Source organism: Eubalaena glacialis, chromosome 10, assembly GCF_028564815.1.
Source record: "Eubalaena glacialis isolate mEubGla1 chromosome 10, mEubGla1.1.hap2.+ XY, whole genome shotgun sequence".
Lineage (NCBI taxonomy): Eukaryota > Metazoa > Chordata > Mammalia > Artiodactyla > Balaenidae > Eubalaena > Eubalaena glacialis.
In genome coordinates this window covers 93,306,894-93,315,329 of record NC_083725.1, presented here as the reverse complement: position 1 = coordinate 93,315,329, position 8,436 = coordinate 93,306,894, and the positions used below count along the sequence as shown (strand labels likewise).

General features: G+C 46.8%; 1 long non-coding RNA gene across 1 annotated transcript; it reads right to left on the bottom strand.

Moving 5' to 3' along the window:
• Nucleotides 1-424: 424 nt before the first annotated feature.
• On the bottom strand, nucleotides 425-7,263 carry LOC133099495 (uncharacterized). The gene is made up of 3 exons (XR_009702340.1): nucleotides 7,003-7,263; nucleotides 2,787-2,941; nucleotides 425-546 (listed from the first exon to the last, which is right to left on the bottom strand). It is a non-coding gene; the product is annotated as an uncharacterized LOC133099495 (long non-coding RNA).
• Between the last annotated feature and the right edge of the window lie 1,173 nt (nucleotides 7,264-8,436).

Genomic DNA, 8,436 nt, shown 5'->3' with positions numbered 1-8,436 from the left:
ACTGCTTTGTGCTTAGACTGATGCCTGAGATAAAGGAGGTGCTCAATAAAATTTTGTTGAATTAATGAACAGTTAATACTGTTAACAATATTCAGGATATTCAAGCTAATGTCATCTATAGCCATTTTACAAGAAAAACTTCCCAAAATTCCAAATTGGTTTAGAGTGAGTTTTAGATTATGAAGGCCTAATAAAATTTTACTACCATGTTAACAACTAGCAAGTTGATTACAAATCTTTCCATTCCTTGAAAGAAAACCTGTAAGGATCATTTCTTACCCAACATGTTGCTGAGTTTCAGGTACCAGTTTCTAATACCATAACAAAGTTTGCTAGGAAAGACAGGTTAAATATCTGTTATCAAGTTTTGATGATGTCGTAATCAGTTCAGGCTGCCATAAAAAAAGTACCATAGACTGGGTGGCTTAAACAACAGGAGTTTATTTTCTTACAGTCTGGATGCTGGAAAGCCTAAGATCAAGGTGCTGGCAAGGTAGGTTTCATTCTGAGGCCTCTTCTCTGGGCTTGTAGGCAGCCACCATCTTTCTGAGAGAGTGAGAGAGAAAGAGAGAGAGAGAGAGATTAATATCTCTCTCTGGTGTCTCTTTCTTATAAGGGCACCAATCCCCTCATGCAGGCCCCATCCTTATGACCTCATCTAACTCTAATTACTTCCCAAAGGCCCCATCTCCAAACACCATCACATTGGAGTTTACAGCTTCAACATATGAATTTGGGGGGCGGGGAGGTGCACAAACATTCAGTCCATAACAGATGATTATTACTTTAAAATAATGTCTTGTATTTATGTTGTACTTTTATGGTTGTAGAACAGTTTTCTTACATTTTCTTATATGATCTACGCTCATGATCTTGTAAAAGAGGACTGATAGTACAGTTCCCCTTTTTATAGATAAGGAAACTGAGATTCACAAGGGTTAAGTGTCTTGCAGGAGGTTCTGCAACCAGGAAGCTGGAGAGACAATCTTATAACCCCAGCATCTGATCTCTGCTCCAGCCCTGCAAGCAGTCCAAGAGTAATTGCTTTAGTCAAATGTTTATTTCCCCCCCACCCCAGGGCTATTGTAAATCATTAGAATTTCACTGTAATTTACTTTCAAGTTCAAATCTATATATGAATTCAGAAAAGGACTCGTTCTGAAAAACCATCTAAAGAAGACTGTCAGTTTTTGTACTCCTGTGTGAACTTTGGGGCTGTCAGCCTATGTTCTCTGTGTTTACTCAGAATAAGAGCTGATTTTTGAGGTTGACTGAGAGATAAATTAGAGGGGCTTCTAGTGTATATAAAACCTAATAGCTGATGTGTTGTTCTCAGCAACCGTAAGTTAACAACCTAGACACTCATACTCTCAGCTTTGTTTGTTTGTGCTTTTGGTTCTAAAATACAGTTGACCTTTGAACAACATGGGTTTGAATTGTGCAGGTCCACTTATGCAAGAATTTTTTTCCAATACGCTGTAGTTGGTTGGTTGAATTCACGAAAGCTCAACTGTAGAGAGGGAGGAATGACTGTAAATTATACTCGGATTTTTGACTGTGCAGAGGGTTGGCACCCCAACCCCTGTGTCTTTCAAGGGTCGACTGTATATCAGTTGGCTAATCCCCAGAATTGTGTTTCTCTCTTAGCCAGGAGTGGAGAAAAGTGAGCAAAGAGCAGACATAATTTGGGGTATATTTCTTAACTAATCTGTACCTACTACAAATTTCTTCTACATGAGAGCATCCTTCCTACAACTATGGCTCTTGTTTTGGAAAGCATGTGCTGGACAAAGTCTTTCTAGTACTTAACCAAATGAGAAGTAATGTTGGTCTGATGAAGGAGAGATGGTCAGGGCTGTGATGGGTGTTGGCAGCCTGGAGGAGGCAGTTAACATTCTTAGGCTGTAGAGCAAAGGCCTGTTTTAAGCCTTGGTGATGTCTGTTCTAGGGGGTGAAAGGTACTGATCACAATCAAAATGGGGAAGATGGCAAAGCAGCCAACTCTTGAAAGAGTAGAATCCAGCCTGTACCATGGTCATTGACCATATTTAAAGGGACCTTCAGAGTCTGGAACACATTGTTGGCAGGAAGTATACCATGACCTCTTATTTTTATAAAAAGGCCCACACTTACTTATACGGGAAAAGCTCCTTGACATAAATTATTAGGAGTTAATATGGAAGGCACGGTGGTGGTAATGTCTGTAGGGACTGAAAACTATTCCATACCTAAACCTTCTTCTATTCATCTCTGCCCCAAGTTTGCACCTGATTGATTGGTGCCCACACACAAGGATGTGGGTGATTTTTATCTGCACCAAGGTGGATATTTCATTTTAAGTGAGTCTCCATAACTGCTGTATATTCTAACCACATATAAGGAAAGCATAACAAAGAGCTAAAAGAATGAATCCACTTCACCTTGTTATAGTGTACAGTTGGCCCTCAGTACCCACTGGTTCTGCATCCATGCAGTCAACCAACCAATCTGTGGATGCAGAACCCGCAGATACGGAGGGCTGACCGTACTACGCCATTTTTATATTAATGGCTTTGAGTATCTTCAGATTTTGGTATCCACAGGGGATCCTGGACCAGAGGAACTACTGGGTCTGACAGGGTGGATCTCAACAGCAGTGTCACCCCACATTGGTATATTACTATTAAAGATGCGGTACATTGCAAATTCTGAGTTACTTCAGTTAACGAAGGACATTTTTGATTGATTTGCATTCAGAAATCTAAATCTGAGATGATTTAAGGTTCTGCCAACTCAATTTCACTCACTTGGCTTCTCAGATGCATTCATAGATGGAGGAGAAAGATGCCACTGTAGCCAGGAAGCCTGGAAATGCCTGCAACTCAGTCTATTTAGTGGATGCTGCAGCTGCTCATCTGCGTTTGCCCAGGGGAGTGTGTCATGCATGTGAACCACATCTGTCCTGTGTGTAGAGGTGGAAAAAGGGTTGAGAATCCTTTCATGCAGCGTTTTGTCATAGACCCTAGTTCAAACTCTTGAGCGTGGCATATCTAAGTCCACACTCACTGCTTCCCATTCCCATTCCATATCGGATCCTCTGCTTCTCTTTGCTTATTCTTACACTCATTCTTGCCATTCTTATTCAGTAAGCCTTTGCCCCCGTGGCTCCTTCTGGCTTGAGGACCTTTCTAACCTCAGTTAGTGCTGCTTCTCTCTGCTCCTCGTGTGACTTCTATCAGACCCTAACCACATCGGTGTGTTGATGCATCTCTCACCCTCTAGACTGCAGGTGTCCATCCAGGGCAGAGAGTAGCTGTCTTACTCCCCACTGTACCTACACAGAGCTGTGGTCAGAGAGTCGGGAAGTGAGTGGTTAGTCTTTCTCTCCAGGATTGATGTTTCCTCACTTTAATGAGAAGTGATTATGCTGTTCTGAGGTCTTAAGACCTGACTAGTACTGGTATGCATAAAACGGAATGCAAGGTGGTGTGGTGAAAGGTCACTGAAAAATCCATCTACAAGGAAAAACTAGCTGAGTGACTCACATTTCATAAGGAATTATGGGCTGCTCAGAACATCTGCATCCATACATTAGGGAATGGGAAGCATGGAATCAAGTCCCCCAGAACTCTTTACCCCTCACATCCCTTCAGAACTTTAAAATGCCGATAGCTGAGAGTCTGGGGTAAGCAGGTAAAAAAGCAATCTTCTCTGGGTTTTCTCCCAACACATTCACTGAGCTTTCTTGGCAAATGGAAGCCTCTTCCATTATTCATTCATTTTAGTACATTCTTATCGAATGCCTGCTCTGGATCAGGTATTGCGCTGGTTGCTCAGGATACATTGCCTGTATTCAGGGAGGTGTTGTGGGCTTCTGGGGGAGAGAGAGGTGAAGTAAACAGAACGCTGCAATTCACTGGAGACCATGGTCCCCAAAGAGAACAAAAACATTTATAATGGACTTAGTTTGTATCCCACAGGGCCTCCTATCTGCTTTGTACAAAGGAAGATCTGCTGCCCTTTGCCCTTTTCTATATAAGCATAAGCTTCATAGTGTGGTCTGGAATATTTGTATTACCATTGAGAGAATTCAAAGCCAGGGAGGAATTATGTGTGGTAATAGGTATATTTGGGTGTAGGGGGCTTGAAGAATTTTGACTAGTTGATGATTAAGAAAGGCAAGAAAATAATTTTTTCCTCTCCAAAGAAAACAGTTTGAAACTGAGACAAGGTAGATTTTTGTTGGTCACAGCAAAGAATCTTTCTGCTACTGTTTATCTGTGGGACTTTCTAGGAATCCTTAAGAGAATTTCAGGAAGAGAAATGGAATGTTTCTTGTTTGCTTTATAAAGAAATTCTTTTAAAGTTCAAAGAGGTGTGTGTGTGTGTCTGTGTGTGTGTGTGCGTGTGTGTGTGCGTGTGTGTGTCTGTGTGTGTGTGTCTGTGTGCGTGTGTGCGTGTGTCTGTGTGCGTGCGTGCGTGTGTGTGTGTCCGTGTGTGTGTGTGTGTGTTTGGGAATGGGGGGAAGCCTGGGTGAGAAGCATGCTCTTCCCAATTGGGGGCCGCCTACCCCTCAGGTTCCAGTTATTCCGTCCACGCCAGTGCCACATGCCCAGGTATTCTCTATGACAGCCACTCCAATTCTCACATTCCTCAGACACATTTCCCCTTTCTTTGTCAATCCTTGCTTGCTTCCCCCAAATTAGATGCTACTCCATTCATTGCATCCTGGGAACACGTTTCTCATACCTCCATCAAAGCACATACCCCCTTGTTTCCTAAACTGCCTCTGTATCTGTAACAGCCAGTAGTTGGTGAGGACAAATGGGCATTAGATCACGGGGCATTATCATCACTAGCATGGGGATTGTCCACATTGCTGAGTCAGCTGTTAAAGGCCCAGTTCTGCTAAATAATTATCTATGTAACTTTGGGGCAAGTTCATTAACCATCATAAGCCTCAATTTCCTTCTCTATAAAATAGTGATAATAATAATCCCTATCACATAAAGCATTTAGTTATGCAGATAAAATTAAACAATATGTATGCAAAGTATTTAGCAGAGAGCCAGAGAACCGCTAGGTGGGCACTCCATAGAGTGTTATCAGCCTTGATCAAGTTCTCAGTAACTATACCTTGTATGACCTGAATGAACATCTTCATGAAAGTGGTTTTTCCTCAGCTGTGTTCTTGCTGTGGTGCTTTAGTTATTCAGATTCCTGATACCTAAGAAGTGTAAATATTTATAAAGACCTCAGGCATTTTAAACTTTAAAATTCTCTGGGCTGTGATAGGAACAAACAGTAAATGGCACATGGAAGCGTAATTCATAAAGTTTTAACATGATCCAATTAAAATGTCCAAGCTTCAATATACCTGTCTTCTTTTGTGTATCATTCGATCTCAGTTTTCATCTCCCTGAGAGTACTCCACAGTTGCTTCCAACTGATCTCACAAATTGCTTTTGGGAAACTAGTCCCAAGATCCTGTGCTCTCAGCCCTGCCTTCTACCATCCCAAGAAACATCCTTCTGACGAGACAACAATAAACTCAACCATCTGCTTCTCGCATGTTTGAAACTGCACAGTGACTACTTCACATTGTGGCAGTACAGAGAGGGTCTGGGGCCAGTACATGGGATGTTTTTTACTTTTGGAGAAATCCACCCTCCCTACTTTCAGAAATGGATTATAGTGGGGCATGAATTGAGACAGAGCCTCTCTAGAGCTGGCGTGGACGCCATCTTTCTCTCAGTTCCTCCACCTGCGGTGGAGGCCAGAGGATCACAGATAAATTCATTGAAGACGAAGGTTCTAACTTTTGTCACTAACTGGAAGAAGTTAGGAAAACCAGACCCCATGTCAGTTTAAATTTGTTTTTTCCTTTTCACCGATTACAATGAGAATTTTTTAGTTATTTAAAAAGATCCTTCCCGCCCCCCCCCCAAAAAAATCAAACAGGAACGAAAATCAGCCCTCCTGTTGTCCTTCGCCAAGCCAGCAGCGGTTAGGTGAGTGAGCACAGCGCATATCTATAATTCAGCTCGGGAATATTTCTCTTAATAATTAATAGAGCACCACAAAAGGAGGAGGCCCAACAGGGCCCTCGAACAAAGCTGCCAGCTGAGGACGACAGTGGCTGCCTTGGCGCCACCTGACCCCCCAAGGTCGAGTTTGCTCCAGCAGTCCGGGCGCACGCCGCCACTGCCTGCTTGGCCCATCAGAGAGAGAGCCGGGAGAGGTGCCCGGAGCCCCGTCGCCACCTGAGCTTGTGTGTGTGTGTGTGCGTGTGTAAATTCTGACTCCCCACCGCTAATCTTTCTTTTGGCATATTTGTGAGAATTGCATATTTACATCGACGTCCAGGGGCATTTCACACGCCAGCCAGCTAATAAGCAATCCGAGAGTCCACCGGGGTGAGGACGCCGCTGCGAGCGCACTCGCCTGCCCACGGCGCGGGGCGGCTTGGGGAAGTGCGGTTTTTGTTGTTTTACGGAGGTGGGTGGCATTGGAGATCCGACCACTACGTTAGAGACCTCCAGGCAGCCAAACCTCTTGCCAAATCGTATTTCTTTTTGCAGCAACAGGTTCGCCGAGGGCTCCTCCCATTCTCCCAAAGCCCCCCGCCCCCGGGGCGGACTTGCAACCTGCTCCTAGCGCTCCGACTCTCTCCTAGCTCGGACCTCAGCCTCCCTGCGCAGCCCTTAGCCTGGGCCCGATTCCAATTTCAGTAATTCTTCCCTCCCAGGGGTCGGACACCTGCGTAAAGTCGGTCTCCTCCGCTCCTGGGAGTCCCGACCCCCGAGTTGAGGCCGACAGACTCTCTCTCTACAAGGGAGGCGGAGGCCGAGGGGTCTGGGCGCGCTAGCAGACGACTAGAGAGCTGCGGGCTGGCGGCCTCGCCAGAGATGCACCCGGGCTCCCAAACCCACAAACCCGTTATGGTGCCGGGGCTGGTGGGTGGGGTGCCGGGGGAGATGCAGAGAAAGCGGGTCGGGGAGAGGAGAAGACGCCCAGAAGCACCTTGCGGTCGAGACTGGACCTGCCGTCGAAGTCACCCCTTCCAGCCTGTCTTGGCGTTCCTACTCTGCCGTCGGGATCCCATTTCAGCTCCAAAGGGGACACCTCTCTCTCCGGGATTAGCTCCTCGCCTCTGGGGGCGCAAGCCGGGGGATCCTGGAATGGTTCCCACTGGCTGCCCGGAGCCTCGTTGTCGGGGGGCCGCGGCCGGGGGGCCGGCAGTCACGGCGTCGTGACTGCGCCCGCCTCGCCGCGCCGGGAGGCGCCCCCGGTGACCGCCGTGAACGCCACACCCTCGGACGGCCCTGGCCCCGCCCCCGGCCGGCGCGCGCTCCCGGCCAGGGGAGGCGTGTGCTGCTTCTGCAGCCAGCGAGAGAGGGAGAGGGAAGGATATTGGAGGAATTCGGGATTAACAAGTGATCGCTGCTGTCTAGGATTTTGTTTCTTTCTCTGGGGAACCTTGACTTTCTTTCCCCGTCGAGCCCTTCTGTGCTGAACTCCCGAGGAAGCAGGAGTCTTGGGGTCCTCCCTGGGGCAGCCCCGATCCCCACCCCCGGGCTCCAGCAGCGAGGATTCTGTGAACCCCCGCCGGCCAGGCAATAGAACTTGTTCCGTGGATATTTTGGAGCCTCCACCTGCCACACCGGAGTGATTCCTTCCACCCCCAAGATCATTCTTCCCCTCCTCCAGCTGTTGCAGCTTGAGGGGGGAAAAAAAGCCAACCGGGGATTTTCTTTCTTTTTATTTTGCACCCCGCCTGGGAATGGTAAGTATGATACCTCTCTTATCTTTCCTCTACTCTCCTCTTTTGGCTGTTAAGAAACAGTGGACATTCGAGGGATAAATAATATCGAGAATGTGACAGAAGGGCATGAATGGAAGGCGGTTAAAAATAAACCAGGAGGTGGGAGAAGGGAGGTGCAGATGCTGTGCGGCTTTCCGGGGGGCCAACAGTTGTTATTTTCCCAACCCAAGGGATGGGGTGCGTGCGCCCTGCTTAATGTGCCCGAGCGGGAACCTAGGTCTGGAGGCAAGGGCGCGATTAAAGATGTCGTTTCCCAACGAGGTGGGGTTTAGATTTAGCATCGTTTTGCCTCATCCCAGACTCACTGGTTCCGTTTCTTTGGGAACAGCTGGTGAACGGGTTTAAATTGCTGCTTCTCCCAACATTTGGGTTTGCGTGCATTTTCTGAGCATTTGAGCAACACATAGGGACTGTATAAATGGCGTGCGTTGAAGTGTATATTTCTCACGGTATTGGCCCTTGGAATTCTCTCTCTCAGTCTTCTCTTTCTCCTTTTCTCTCTCTGATAAGGTTCAGGTACCACCCTAAAACAGTTGCAGGAATTAGCACTGAGAGATGAAAACAGCCTTGTTGTGGGGGGCGGGGAGGAGGAGGAGGAGGGGCGGGATGCTTAGCTCTTGTTTGGGGGCACA